The following is a 16119-nucleotide window of genomic DNA, read 5'->3' on the forward strand; positions in this document are numbered from 1 at the left end:
CGCCTCTGGCACTGGACTCGGATGTGTTCTCATGCAAGACACTCGAGTCATTGCCTATGCCTCACGTGCGTTACGACCTCATGAGCTAAGCTACCCGACCCATGACCTTGAGTTGGCAGCAGTGATACATGCCCTGAAGATATGGAGGCACTACCTAATGGGAGCTCACTGCAACATCTACACCGACCACAAGAGCCTCAAGTACATCTTCACTCAAGCCGACCTCAACATGCGTCAAAGAAGATGGCTGGAGTTGATAAAGGATTATGAATTGGAAGTACACTATCATCCGGGCAAAGCCAATGTGGTAGCCGATGCCCTCAGTCGCAAACCCCATTGCAACTGCTTGTTGTCAACAGCCTTCACCAAAACCTTGTGTCACGAGATGGGAAAACTAAGTCTGGAGATTATTCCTCAAGGAACCCTTGGTCACATCATCCTTGACTCAGTTTTGGAAGACCAAATTCGGTCAGCACAAGTAAAGGATGAAGAAATAAAATGGATCATTAGTAAGATCTCAGTAAAGGATGAGGGGTATAAGCAATTCCGGCAGGACCAAACGGGAGGTGTGCATTATGGAAACCGACTAGTAGTACCCGCTGACCCCGAGCTGAAAAAGCAAATCCTAGATGAAGCTCATCTTTCCAAGTTCTCAACCCATCCTGGCAGCAATAAGATGTACCATGATCTTCGTCAAACCTTTTGGTGGAGTGGAATGAAACCAGAAATAGCTCGCTATGTCTCAGAATGTGACACCTGTCAACGTGTCAAGGCCAGTCATTTGAAGGTAGCAGGAACCTTGCAGCCGCTACCTATTCCCTCTTGGAAATGGGAAGACATCAGCATGGACTTCATAGTTGGGTTACCCCTTACAACACAACGATATGATTCCATCTGGGTTATAGTGGACCGTCTGACCAAGACAGCACATTTCCTTCCTATTCGCACCACCTACACAGTCAAACAATATGCAGAGTTGTACCCCGACCGTATAGTTTCCCTACATGGTGTACCCAAGACCATCGTCTCTGATCGAGGAGTTCAGTTTGTGGCACGTTTTTGGGAGCACCTACAAGCATCTATGGGCACCAAGCTCATCCGAAGCTCGACCTATCATCCTCAAACCGATGGCCAAACCGAGAGAGTCAACCAGATTCTTGAAGACATGTTAAGAGCTTGTGTTATCCACTATGATAAGAATTGGGACAAGTGTCTGCCCTTAGCAGAATTCTCCTACAATAACAGCTACCAGGCCAGTTTGAAGATGGCACCGTTCGAAGCCCTGTATGGCCGGAGATGTAGGACACCCTTGAACTGGTCCCAACCAGGGGAAAGACAGGTCTATGGCCCTGACTTAGTGGCAGAAGCCGAAGAGCAAGTGAAGGTAATTCAAGCTAATCTCAAGGCGGCCCAATCTCGACAGAAGAGTTACTCCGACCGGTGGAGAAGACCCCTGCAGTTCGACCTTGGTGATCATGTGTACCTTCGAGTATCCCCGACCAAAGGAGTGCAACGGTTTGGAATAAAAGGCAAGTTAGCTCCCCGCTATGTTGGCCCTTATGAGATTGTGGAGATATGTGGACCCGTTGCTTACCGGATCCAACTTCCAGAACAGCTATCGGCCATACATGATGTTGTCCATGCGTCTCAACTGAAGAAATGTGTCCGAGTTCCAACAGAGATCTTAGAGCAAGAACAGCTTCAGGTAGAGCCCGACCTGACCTACGCTGAGTACCCAGATCAAGTTCTTGACCAGAAGGAAAGGCACACCCGACGCCAAGTGGTAAAGATGTACAAGATCCTCTGGAGAAACCACACCAAAGATGAAGCAACATGGGAAACGGACGAGTATTTGAACAAGCGTTTCCCAGGTTTTCTATCTCACCAAGGAGGTAAAAACGTCATCCTGCTTTTGATGCCTGAATCTCGGGACGAGATTCTTTTTAAGAGGGGTAGGCTGTAACGACCGACCCCTAAACCTTCCCAGTTAGTTTTGATCAGAGCCCTTGATCAAAGTCATCTGTCTTGTTTTCCCACGCCGAGTGCTCAGCCTTCCGCCTGGTTCCGACCCCGGAGACCTGACCCCTCTCTGCTTCGTTCCTCTCCCGACCCCGGCAAGCACAGCCCACCGTCGGATCCTGATAATCTTTCTCAACCATCCGTTCTATCCACCGGTGGACCCGCGAGATCTTTTCCCAGATCCTCCGCGACAGCCGCACTCGAGTTGCATGGCCGCCTCAGAGTCTTCCTGCCGCGTGGCTCGTCTTCTCCGACGCCCGCCGCTCAGTTTTGTCTCTGGCAAGCGACCGAGTGGGTTCTCGCGCCCCCTTCCCCAATGGCAGCGGAAGCCCCTCTGCACCCCTTTCTGCAGAGCCTCGCCTCCCGCGCCCATCATCACGCCGCCAGATCCCGGCCCCAGAGCCCAATGTCGCCCGTCTTTTCCGTCCCTTCAGCCACAGTCGCGCCGCCCGGTCGCCGCTACACGACGATTCCCCCACCGCCAACCCCGACCGCGGCCACGACAGCTCCTTACCCCCGCTCTGTCAAAAGCCGCCCGACAATCTGTTGTTCCGCGCTCGCCCGCGCGCCCGCGTCTGCCTGTCTTCTCACCTGTGCGTCCTCGATTCTAGCGCCGTTAAACCGGTCACTTCTATCAAATCTTCCGCACGGCGACGCACGCTTTCCGCCAAATCTCAACCACCAGTCTACCCGCTCCTACGCCGCCCTGACGGCAGAACGCAATGATCGCTGGCGCCACCCCCGGAGTTCTGCACCACCGCCCTCTTCGCTCAATCGCCGCCCCGGCAGAGCACTCCATTGCCTCTCCCCGGCCTTCGCGCCGCTTCACTTCTCTCTCTCCCGCGCCGCTTCCTTTCCTCCGCTCCAGCAGCTATAAAAGGAATGCCCCCGTCGCCGGAGTTCCCTCCGCCATTGTTGCCTTCAGCCTTCTCTCGCTCTCTGCTCAAGCTCCTAGCGCCACCCACCCAGTTCTTGAGGAGTTCTTCTCTCAGTTCTCTCTCAGTTTCTCCAAGTCACCCAGCAGCTTGCTCCTCCGTGCTGCGTAAAAGCTCTCTTGTGATCTGCAAGAAGCACCGCCGCCGCCGTAGCTTTCCCAGTCTTAGCCCTTGTTCAAAGCTTAGTCCCTCCGCCCAAGTCTGCTTCTTCCCGACCCCAAGCTTTCCTTTCAGGAAGAAGGTGAGTTGCCGACCCCAGTCCGCCTCGCCCGACCCCTCCTATCCGCCCGACCCCGGTTTCGTCTCGCCCGACCCTATCTGTTCCGCCGACCCTTATATCCGCCTCGCCCGAGGGTTCGGCTGTGGTCTTTTTCTTCAACCCGAGGGTGTATGTGTAAAACTGGGGAACCCTTCAGCGCTTGCGTCTAAGGACCCCCAGTATATCACATCCTCTGGTTCAAGGATCAGATCATGAATTCCTTTCCTACCCTTATCTCTTGATCATCATCAGCTCTCTTGAACCACCATAACCTCCTGCTCTTTGTCGTGAGTTTCTGGGCTCAGGCGAGCTAGTGTTGCTGTTGAAATAGCTATCTATGCTAACCCTTGCATTGCATTCGTGTAGAGCTGCACCTCGCCGACGGCTTCTACGAGCTTCACCCGGCGCCAGAAGAAGAAGCTGTAGCCGAGCTCCTGCCCTCCGAAGCCGAAGTCGCCTCCGAAGTCGAGCAGTTCCCGTCCTCCTTGCTTGAAGGCAAGCCCCGGTTGCATGAAAATCCTACGTGTTTTGCCAGACTTGCGCATGCCTTCTGTAACATGCGTGTGCATTTACGTATAGGAGTTGTGTGAAACCCTAGATGCATGACTTAGTTGTCCCAATGATCTGAGCACTAGCTGTTGGACCGAGTAGTTGCATTGCTTAACTAGGAGACGGTAAAAGTCGAGTGATCTCCTGTCACTCGCGAGTTGTAGGAGTTGCATGTTTACTCTCCTGTCATAACCATAAGGACGATGGACGGGGCAGGGTTTTGGTAACTCTTTGGTGGTCGGATGGTTGCCCCGTCTGTCTATGAAATCTTGCTAAGGCCCGACAGTGGTGGTGTTCGTGATCAAGTGTTTGAAAGTACTAGCCTCATACTTAGTATGGGATGAGGAAGCCTAGTACCTGATTGAACCTAGACGTGAGCGGTCGCCCCATTGTTCTTGGAACGGAGTTTCCCCTGCTGGTTGTCGCACGTGGTGGCAAGCGTGGTCACAGAACGGCAGAGGCCGGGTCTGTGGAACCTTGCACCAAAGGAAATGGGCCTGACACGGGTTAGGGGATTGATGGGGAAGGCCGACACAGGAAGCGACCTCCGGGTGCGCGGATGTCGTGAGGCTAGGTTCACCATGCATGGTTAAAGAACTCGAATCGATTCGTCTGCCTCTCACAGTCTGAGATTGCTTGATCGCTATGTCACCCTGAGTAAATGAGGAATCTGATGATGGCAAATGTTTGTTGTTATATCTATACCTCTTGTTTGGCTCTCTGATTGCTTAGAATAGGTTGCACAACCTAGACTGGTAAATGAACCTAGAACCGGAGCTAAAACTTGAAAATAGGGTTACTTAGTGCTTTTGGCAAACAAACCCCTCAGCCAAAAAGCCCTGCATGTCTAGAAGGAGGAGTAGTTTACTCCTATCGGTTAAGTCTTGTTGAGCTTAGTAGCTCAGCCTTGTTGTGGCTCCTGTTTTTCAGGTGAGGTTGTTGCGCCCGGCCCCTCTCTGGTTGGTGCTTGGCCGCCCCAGCTTCCACCAGGCTGGACGGTCGAGTGGGATCCTTCCTCGGACGGCGAGGAGAGGAACCAGTGATGTCCCGGTTGGCCTCACCAGGGATGTCCGACCCCGACGAAGTCTTCCGCTAGTGATTTTACCCTTGTTGTTTTCCTTGAACCTTGCAAAAACTCTGATGTTGGATTTTATGGCCGAATTAAATGGGTAAAACTTGTTTAACTCAGTGGACTCGTTGTATTCTCTGTAACCACTCACCTTCGTGTGGGTTTGCTAAACTCGATCCTGTTTAAGTGGTTAAATCGGAGGAAATCCGACGGCACTTCGTATTAACTCGGTTTAGGCAGGAGTGTTGCATGTTAGGCGGCTTAACCCTGCTTAATCAAGCTAATCCGAGGTGGTTCCGCCACACATATGCATCATCAGCAGGTACTGGTGGTAGTGGGGTGTCTAGAACATCTCCCTTTTTATCGGCCCTGAGAACAATTCTCAGGTTACGGATCCAATCCGAGTAGTTTGTTCCATTCAACTTGTCCTTCTCAAGAACCGAACGTAAAGCAAATGGTGTGGTGTTGCTAGGTGCCATTTAATCTACAACAAAAGTAATGCAAAATACACTAAGACAAACGTATCCATGATAGAGCAAATCACATTAAACTATTTTAACAAAATCTACTCCCACTAAAATCAATATCCCTCTATTGATACTTAGTGATTCAGGATCCACAACTAACAAGTCTACTAGTGAGCTTTAGCATCACCGCTAACAAACAAAGTAGATCGGTAAGCAACTTTTGCTAATCATATCACATATGACTCCTGTTGTTGGGTGACATCTCCATGTCTCGGCGCTCAACCTTTATGCCCCAAGGTACTTAACCGTTAAGTTAACATTGTTAAGCAAACCAACCCTTATGCGTGTAAGTGTCCGACACAAACCCATCTAATCAAGGAAAACTAGTGGCACCCTAATTTCATAGACCCACCACTAATTGTACAAGACATGGGATGGTGCAAGTTTTAGTTGGGAGGGCATACTAACTTAAACTTTGTGAGGGATCATTCTACTTCTAACAACACAGCATGCATAAAGTAAAACATAAACAGAATAGCATTCACACAGTTGTGACACAGTATGGCCCGTTTTCATATGATGATCTCCATCTCCATAGAACCTATTCACCATGGTGATCTCCATCTCCATGTTCCATGTGCGCCATCCTCCTGGTGATGAGTCCTCCAAGAACTAGAACATGCTATTACGCCTAATAGCTAGTAAAGAAACTAGTAATGAAGATTACATAATTGCTTGGATCATCACAGATTGGTACGCAGACCATTAAATACATTAAGGTGACAACACATATGGTTCCTGCCGTGTTGCCGTACGTGCGACACGCAGGTCACGAATGAGTTACACACATGCATCGCATACACAAAGGGGCCATACTGATCATAAGATACATACATCCTGCAAAATAGAGTTAAGCATCCTAACGTTCCAAACTTTGGAGGCCCGAAACTCCATCTTTCAAGCCGAATTTGGGAAATCTAACTACGCTGAAAACGGCGAAGCGATTGAATTTCATGCGTAACTTTTTCTGTAGATCAATTTTCATATAAAATTCGCCCCGATCCGAGATCGTACCGAAAAGTTACGGCTGATTTACCGAAACATACGCACACGGCAAAATCCCGACCCCGGCAGTAGATCCCATCTACTATTGCACATCTCATGCGCCTGGCGTATGAACCTGGATTTCGATTCGACCAATCACATTGATCTTCGCTCACTGCAACTGGAATTACGTGTATCACTTAGCTCTGATGGCGGAAACCCGACCGGTAGGAGTATGTCGTTACACTACCATAGCAGCAAGAACACGAAACCAGGACATAGATCAAATTGAAAACTCGCATATCTCCATATGCACACATCCCGAATTCAAAACTAAACAGCTACGGCTCTGATACCACTGTTGGGATACGAGGTAGGCTATACTAGCGCAAATCAAAAAATTTCTACCGCGTAAACAAGGAAAACTGCCGTATAAGGATCACAGGATTACCACTCGACACACTACTGGTGCGGAAGATGTAGCTTCGCGTCAATGCAGCGAAGTCGATCAACGTAGTCATATGTAGTCGATCACGTCAACGTCCAGCCGCTCCTTAGCAGCTCATCCACGTGTAGCAAGATCTCCCTCGTGCCGCGGCTCGTCATCGGCTCGTCGTGGTTCATCGGCGGCTCGTCGTGGCTCGTCGGCGGCTCATCCAAGTGCTGCAGGCGCAACACCTCCAAGGTATCCACATGTGCAGGGAGGAAGCGTCGCAAGCCGGACTGCTAGATCCGTGAGTTGCAACAGGCGAGGGCGTGGGAGGCGCGGCAGATGTGTTTTGCCAAAAAGTGTAAACCCTAGGGCGCCCCCACCCCTCTATTTATAGAGGTTCCTAACGGGCCTCTGGGTTCGAGGCCCATTAGTACTTCTAAACCTAATCCAACTCAGATCACATCCGAATTGGGCTTCCAGCCCCTTAAGTGTGTGACCCTATGGGTTCGAATACGTATAGACATGGCCCGAGTACTCCTACTCGGCCCAATAGTCGGTAGCGGCCTCTAGCAAGACGTGCCAACTCCTATATGCACACGAAGATCATATCAGACAAACCATCACAACATTATATACATGCTATTCCCTTTGCCTCACGATATTTGGTCTAGCTTCAAGCCGACCACTCTTTCTCGATCCTGTGATTCGGAATCCCTTTATAGGTCAACTCTTAACCATACGTAGCATGGCCATGCATTTTCGGATCCGATCACTCGAGGGGCTCAGAGATATCACTCTCAATCAGAGAGGGGCAAATCCCATCTTGATTGACCATGTCTCACAGCATGCTTCTTGACAAACCCGAAAGCTACCTTTATAACTACCCTGTTACGGCGTAGCGTTTGATAGCCCCTAAGTAGGTTGATCCACATCTTGAATACATGCGACAATCTCAGGTCTAAGGACAAAGCGTATATGTTGTTTAAAGAGAGAATTACTTCTCGTGTTGGGTCAGTCCTAGCACATGTCTCCACATGTGCCCACATTATTAGTTCAACATCTCCATGTCCATGACTTGTGAAATATAGTCATCAACTAATATATGTGCTAGTCTAATATTCATGTGTGTCCTCACATGAACTCCGACTAGGGACAACTTTAGAATAACCATACAAGTAAAGAGTTTCACACACAATTCACATAATTGCAAATCAATTCAAGTAGCCTTTAATGGATATTCAAGGAACACAATATAAATCATGAATACAAATGGAATATCATCATCTCTATGATTGCCTCTAGGGAATACCTCCAACACACATGATGACCGGGGTGACGACTAGAAACCGTTGAGGCAAGTGAGACCTAAGAGTCATGGACTCGGTCAAATTGGAGATTCGACAAACACGAAGTAGATCTCAATTGCTACCCCCCTTGGTACAAAATTCCTTGCAATCATGCAAGATCATGCAAGAGAAGTTTGGCCTAAATTTTGTTCTAGAAATGGACTCAAAAGATTTTTCAAACAGAATCAACCCAGTTTTGTTTTCAGAATTTTTATGGAAAGGGAAAGTGGCCAGAAAAATTCCAGCTTGCAAATGTGGGAAAAATCAAATATGCAAATGCAAATATCAAAGAAATCTAAATGTTGGGAAGTAAATTTGGAATAACTACCGATTTACTTGTCGGCAAGGACTCACCAAGTTTACGTCCGACGAGCAGGACTCTTCTACAATGTCTTCAGCTCGATCATGTGGCGTCTGTTCCTGGAGAAGTGGCTGTAGATGCTCGTTCCAATTTTCGCCACACCTTCTTGATATTCTAAGGTTTCCTTTGTGTGGTCAGTGGCTTCTTGGACTTTCGGGGTTGTGAGTCGAATTGCTACCATGGCATCATACTCGTTCTTTGTTGCTCAATAACCATGAAGTTCTTCATGAATGAGATGAGGCTGTCCATTTCTGGGGGTGTCACTTCAACCTCCTTGATACGAGTGTTGATTCCCTGCTTGCTCTTGATCATAGAGCATTGCTTCTTTCTCGGACGGAACTCGAACTTTTCCTCCTTGCCATTAATGTGGAGTCGGATTACTTTGGCCCCCACATCGATGCATGCATCCTCGGTGCTAAGGAACGAGCATCCAAGGATGAGCGGTGATTCCTTATCGATATCCATATCAAGCACCATGAAGTCGATGGGCACGAAGCAATCCCAGATTTTCACCAGAATGTCTTTGGCAATTCCCACTGGGTACCGGACCGATGAATCGGCCAGCTACAGCCGCATAAGAGTTGGAGACAAGTCTTTGTAATTGAGGCAATCAAAAACTACCTTCAGCATGACGCTGACGCTAGCTCCAAGGTCGCAGAGGGCATGGTCGAAGCGATATGTACCGATCGTACAAGTGATCGTGGGACACCCCAGATCTTTCTTCTTCTCAGGAAGCCAGTTGAGTATAGCTGTGCTACACTATTCCGTAAGCTTTACCACCTCCGAAGTGGGCATTGATCGCTTGTTGCTGAGGATGTCCTTGAGATATCGTGCATATGTGGGAACCTACATCGCCTCCAGCGGTGGAACATTGATGTGGATCTTTTGGATCATTTCCACAAAAAGGAGTGAAATGCTCATCCACGGACGACTTCCTATTGCACTGGGGGAATGGCAAGATCTTGGTGTCAAAGAACTCATGCGGTGTCATTTTCCCCTCGGGCGCCTTCCTTCTTTCGGGCGCCTTTCTTACCTCAGCCAACTCCTCCATGTTGGAGTGGCCTTCATTGGATGCCTCAACTTCTTTCGTGCCTTCCTTATTCTTTCCTGCATGGTTAGGATATGGTGGATCGCGAGTGGTCTTACCCCTCTCGTGGTCACCGCACTAGCATTCTCACGAGAAGACTCGAGTTGCCCCGGGATATTCCTGATCTCAGCAGAAGGAACAGCACATCCAGCTAAGCTAACTAGGTTTCTAGCATCTTATTAAAGCCTAGCTAGTTCTTGAAAGCAGAAGAAAGACCATCAAGTTTTATGTTGAGGCTCTCCAAGGTTTTCTCGTTGGCAGCTAACTTTTTAGTGAAGCTTTCATTGATCTTAGCTTGCCCAAAAATGAGATCTCTGAAGGAGGGTTGATTAGGATTGAAAGAATTACCATAGTTATCTCCTTGGTAAGGGCATTGCTGATTCCACCCTTGGCCTCCTTGTGGATGATATCCGTTGTTGTTGTCGTTCATGTACAACACATCCTCCTGAGTCTCGGGGCAGTTATTCCCTGAGTGTCCAGTGTTTCCACAAACCTCACATGTCATGTGAGAATCCATAGCTTGGACGATGTTGGACATGGCAGCTTTCTTTTTGGTGTAGTAATCCAATCTGTTCATGAGGAGGTCCATCTTAGCGGTAAGCATATCCGCTTCCTTGATGGAATGCGTACCTCTCTATCGGGGCTAGAGTCGTTCATTGCTCCACCCTTGATTAGAGACCAACTTCTCGATCAATATTATAGCAGCATCAATGGTAAGTGAGAAGAAGGCTCCTCTAGCAGCAGCATTAACATGGCCTCGAGCTGTCGGAGTCAACCTATTGTAGAAGTTATGAAGAATGAGCCAATTATCCATCCTGTGGTAAGGATAGGCCAGGATGTACTCCTAAAGACTTTCCCATGCCTCGGGAATTGACTCTATAGCTGCTTACTGGAAACTCGAAATCCTTCCATGAAGGGCATAGGTTTTTCCCAACGGAAAGAACTACCCGAGGAATGCCGCTAAGCATTTATCCCACATATCAAAATCTTTGAACGGCTTGCATAGAACCATTGCTTCACTCTCCCAAGGAGAGAAAATAGGAACAGTCGGAGACGAATAGCATCTTAACTTACCCCTCTAATGGTGAAGGTGCTGCAGAGCTCTAGGAACTGCTGTAGATGGGCGCTCGCATCCTCGTTGGCTTTCCCACAGAATGGGCTAGCCTGCACCATGGTAATGAGACCCATCTTAATATTGAAGCTTGCGTTCCCCGTGTCCACCTCTGGACCTTTCAGCACTTGAGAGGCTGAGGGAGCGGAGTGCTCATGAAGAGTATTTTGGACCATCGCGTTTGATGTAGATGGTGCAAAGGAAGCTGGGTCGACTACTAAGAGACTAATCTGAGGAGGAACGACACGAGATCGTACCCTTCTCACAAGTGAATCTGGATTCTCAGTGAAATTAGTCGGCATGTCAAAACCAGTCATACACTACTTATCTTCACATCAAAAATAGAGAAGACATATCAAGGTTAGCTGCTTGAGTAAAGATCTACCAACTATGAATACAAAAATATACAAAGTAAAAACTTTTAACCAGTGCCATCCCTGGCAATGGCGCTAGAAATGCTTGTCGGTATATTTAATGATCATGAATAAATCCGCAAGCGCACAGACATACCGTTGTAGCATTTCACCCAAGAGTATTCACAAGGGTATCGTATTTCCCAAAGGAAGGCGGGTAAGTCAAAAGAGTTTACTATGCATATGAGTATACCATAGATGGATAGAGACAATACTCAAGACAGGGGTAAGATAGATAGATAGATAGATAGATAGATAGATAGATAGATAGATAGATAGATAGATAGATAGATAGATAGATAGATAGATAGATAGATAGATAGTGTGACACACACATGATTCATCTCAAGATAACTAAGTTAAGGAGAAGGACTAAGAGTTAGCTCTAGGTTCATATGTACTTCCTATATACTTCACAGATCATACAAGCATAGCATACATACACGTTGTATAGAACTTAGGCCTATGCACCCAAGCACACATGGGGAGATAATACCTGTACTGGTTCCGCCCAACAAAGTTACTGCTAATTTATAAACTCCTACAGTGTACCCGAACATGGAGGATTACAAAAGACCAACAGGGCTATCACCACCTGCGGCCTACCTTTGCGGCTCGTGGGGCAAACTCATATCCAATGAAGCTAAGCAATCCAAGCACCATGCTTGCATTGTTAACAACACTCCAGCCGACCCGAGCTATTGTGACAAGGGCTGAAGCTGCCATAGAAATAACCACTAAACCGATGTCGTAGCATAGATCAACTAAGGTATACAAGGTATATAAGCACACAGAGTATAACATGTAGCAAGGCCTCAAGGCATACATGAGAGTATATAAGCCTATACTACGATAGCAAGGGTATGCGACTAGCATACGAGCGTATAAGCCTAGCACATCAGCATAACAAGGGTATACAACCAACTCATGCATATGAGAACCAAGCACAACACTATATAAAGAAGATGTGTACTTTGAGTAGAATAAAGTCAACCTAGGAAAAAAAAGATACAAAAGCCATACCCTAGACTCCAAGGAGACCTAGAACCTGAAGTAGAGCTATTCTAGCCTAACTCCACTAACTTGGAAACTAAGAGGGAGAGAGTGAATCACTAGTTGTGTGTGTGTCCTAGAATGGAGCCCCTCCCCTCATATTTATAGGCTCCACGAGGCAGTTCTGGCACAGGATCTTCGGGGAATATGCCATAACCGACGTAAGGGAGTCACCATCAGTCGCCATGTGGAAGCTGACCATGAGGGGAGGCAGATGCGGTTCAGCCGAACCCCTGGTGGCCCCTCTTGTAACTGCCTTTGTGTGGTAGTCTAACATGTGAGTCCCAATGGTGGTTGTGTGCGTTATCTGGTGGATTGAAACGGTTGTGGTAGTTTGTGGGCCCTTCAATCCATGGGATGCACACATGGTGACCTCCCATTGGCTAAAAGCGTGTTTCTTGGATCCATAGAGGATGTTTTCTCCATCCTTTTGTGCTCATTCACCTGCAACCAAATATTCTCCAAGGACAAGTGGAACTACATTATTTGAAACCAAATATGTGTGTAAAAAATGACGATCCTCCTTTATTTTTGAGTATATTGATGGTCATATTTGGTACTTAATGACCATCAACAATAATATGTAGCCGATTTGTTGGCCAGATGCTCTTACCATTCTTTCCACCATCGGACAAAGAGCCTTGATGCGTATCCCATGAGACGTTTCCATTCCGATAGAATAGGAGAAGGCAATGAAGAGGTTAAGTTCTTAATCTGTCAACTCAAAGGATTGGTCCAAGCAATCTCTTGCTCTCACTTTATCTATGAAGAATAGGCTGATTGGGACAAGCTAAAACCTTGTTGACGAGCAAAGACTCACGGATGATAAAATTCATAAGAAGGTTTCAGAGATCGTCCTTGGTCAAAACCAATAGGGAGTACGCAAGGGGAAATGCTTGTCAACAAGATGGATGTGCTACGTTCATCAATACTAGAGGGGTGATGACTGAAGAAATCCGTTGTAGAAGATTTTGAACAGATCGGCTATTGATGATGCTATTAGTAAAACTCCAGGACAAGCCGTGCTGCTCACCAAAAGATGTGCATCTACGACGGATGACTTTATCCCCTTCAGTATAGTTGGATGGAAAAGTGTTTGCAGTCATGTTTCTCCCAAATGTCGATGCAATATAAATATTGAGACATAATTGCATAAACCACCATGGACCACTGATCGGGCAGACAGGAGAACCAGCTAGTAGTCTGACCGATACGCGGTGCATCAGAAATATGCAGCACCTAATAAATATTGCCCAAGTGGGAGTTTCGCTACGATTGACAGTTTTTCTGCGAAGCACTGCATATTTGGAGTTGGAACTAGAGTTGATCCATAGAATACAAAATTCTCTAACCACGTATTTAGGAAGGCTGTATGCTCCTTATCGCTGACAGGTCTTGCAGTTTTGCTATAAGTGGTGATGTATCTGCTCCAGTTCATCATATCCCTTGTATCCAATTTGTGCTTGTTGAGGCTTTTAAGATGGAATGGAGAAACAGGGGAGGTGATGTCAAGACCTGTCACCATATAAACATCTAGCAAACTAGGAGCCATCGGACCGTCCCCAAACATGAAAGCATTCAATGCATCAGACCAAAAGTATAAAGCTGCGGCTAAAAGGGGGTCATACTTTTCCATCTCACACAAGGAATGTTCTATGCAATGGCCGATGCACAATTCGTCCCATTCTACTCTTTTAGCTACTGATACCCTACGATACCATGTCCTCCAACCTCGAGTTTCACATGACCATGAGCTGAAACTATCTTTCCAGTTATCTAAATCCATGGAGGATGTTCTGTAGGGAACTCTTTGGGTTTTAGCATTAATAAAGTCAGTAGGGTCTTCATTGCCCATAGGACCAACGAAGAATGCACCATTCAAATCGCTAAGCGGAATCAAAACATGATCTATAAGTGCCTAGAATGAATTAAAATTGAAAAGAGGGATTGAGAGATCCAACAAAAAGGAGATCAGATCTAAAAGGATCAGGACAAGGTGATGGCGTACAATACCTCTGGAATGAGGTTGGACGTGGCCATTGGAGGTGGATTTCGAAGCTTCAGTGCCCGTGGTGTTTGTTGAAGATGATCGCTCATGTGGATGTTTAGTTTTGATTTATGGCTACGGAAAGCTTGGTTGGCTTGGTAGAGAAGATGACAGGATGGGGCAGTTATATAATAGATTTTGGTCGGGTGAATCCCGAAAATCGAGGGAGGTGCCATCGCGAAACTTAGGGAAAAAGATCATGATTGCGGCAATGACTCTTTTTGCTTCGGAAGGATATCAGCTCGGAACCTGTGAAGATGCTGACAAGCGAAGAGAATTTTGGAAAATAATATTATATTCCAAAATTAGGGAGCATATGTTGACATCGGTTTTTTACCAGAGTTACTTGATGAGCATAAGGTTCTGATAGCTGATGAACTTGTAGAAGAAAAGTCTGTTGACGCCCGACGTTGACCAAGGCCAACCACGGACGACCGGATTCTAGAAGCCGATAGAAGACCAGGAGGAATCCGATCCAAAGCGAAATCGACTCCACCAAATAAGGGAAAGCGTGAAGATTTATTTTTAGTAGTTTTTAGATTCATTGTAACGGTTCATGTCATAACTGATTAGGATTTTAGCTTGCTCTAGGTATAAATATAAACCCATGAGCTATGTATCGAATAATCATCAATCAATCAATACAACCTTTTTTTTCAGCTCCACGCTGCCAAACCCTAGGACTAGAAGTAGAGTAGAAACCGGCGAGTTTCTTCTTGCGTGCAGGCCTGCATTGGCTTCGATCTCAGGCGAACTTGTAAGTACCATCACCCGGTCATTATGTTATCTATATTAGTCATTAGAACTTTCTAGGCTTCGTCCAATATTCTAATATCTTAACGTAAGGCTAGTTATCGAGTTGCTTAGAATCAAACATAACTTTTTAGCGTAATGCTCATAGTTATTGAACAGCTTAGATCTAATCGTTCTCATCGGTTTCCTGATCTTGTTTAAGCGTTCACCAATTATCTAATTCTATCAGCTGGTTTGATCTTGCATGCTTTAATTGCTGCCCCTCGTATCGTTAGCCTTTGGATATTTAACGTCAGACTACTACTGTTGAGCTGATCCTGTCTTGGTTGGGTCCAATCCATCCCTCTCAAGTAGTAGGATGATGTTATCGAGCCGATGGCTACTCGTGCGAGGCTTTGTTGCTATGTGCTAATCTTTTACCTTAACGGTTAAATTAGTTTAATAGATTAAAGTTAATATCCTCTCAGCTATACTATTTTAGTTAAGTCCAATCTAGCGGCTTATGATATTAATTAGATTTGTTAGATCTGTTAGTTTAATTGAGTTTAATTGGTGAGCACGGGGTAGATAAGTTAATTTTTAATAGCTGTTGTTCTATCCTGCATGTACCTTAGCCTGTCGGCTCATATGGCTATATACCATTAATGATTCTATTTATTTACACTACATGATTACACTGAAAATCTAACTTTAAAGATGTTTATTCAAAATAACGCCTATCTATGAGCTTGAATGCTTTACCGCCTATCGACTCAGAAATTTAATGTTTCCCTTATCAATTACAAGTCAAATTGACTGGCACACCTTGCATCTTCACGAGCCGATTTGGAGCCTGCACTGGAGTTAAGCACATCTCCTAGATCCTCCGTGTTATCAACGCAGAAGTCTGAAGTCCAGATTTCCTCCGTGTTATCAACGCAGAAGTCTGAAGTCCAGATTTTGCGTCAACAAAAATATAGCTACGTTTAGCTTTTTTTTTAGTCAAATCTTTTTAACTTTGACTAACAATATCTGTAAAAATAATTTATTTCAAATAGAAAACGTTAAATATTATAATAGTTTGACTAACATTATTAGTATTTATAATTATTTCTCTGTTCGTAGTTAAAATTGATTTGACTTCGGGAAAAAGTCTAAATTTACCTATATTTCAAAGTCTAAATGATACCGGCA

The sequence above is a fragment of the Setaria viridis genome, chromosome 2 (genome assembly GCF_005286985.2).
Source record: "Setaria viridis chromosome 2, Setaria_viridis_v4.0, whole genome shotgun sequence".
NCBI classification, from domain to species: Eukaryota; Viridiplantae; Streptophyta; class Magnoliopsida; order Poales; family Poaceae; genus Setaria; species Setaria viridis.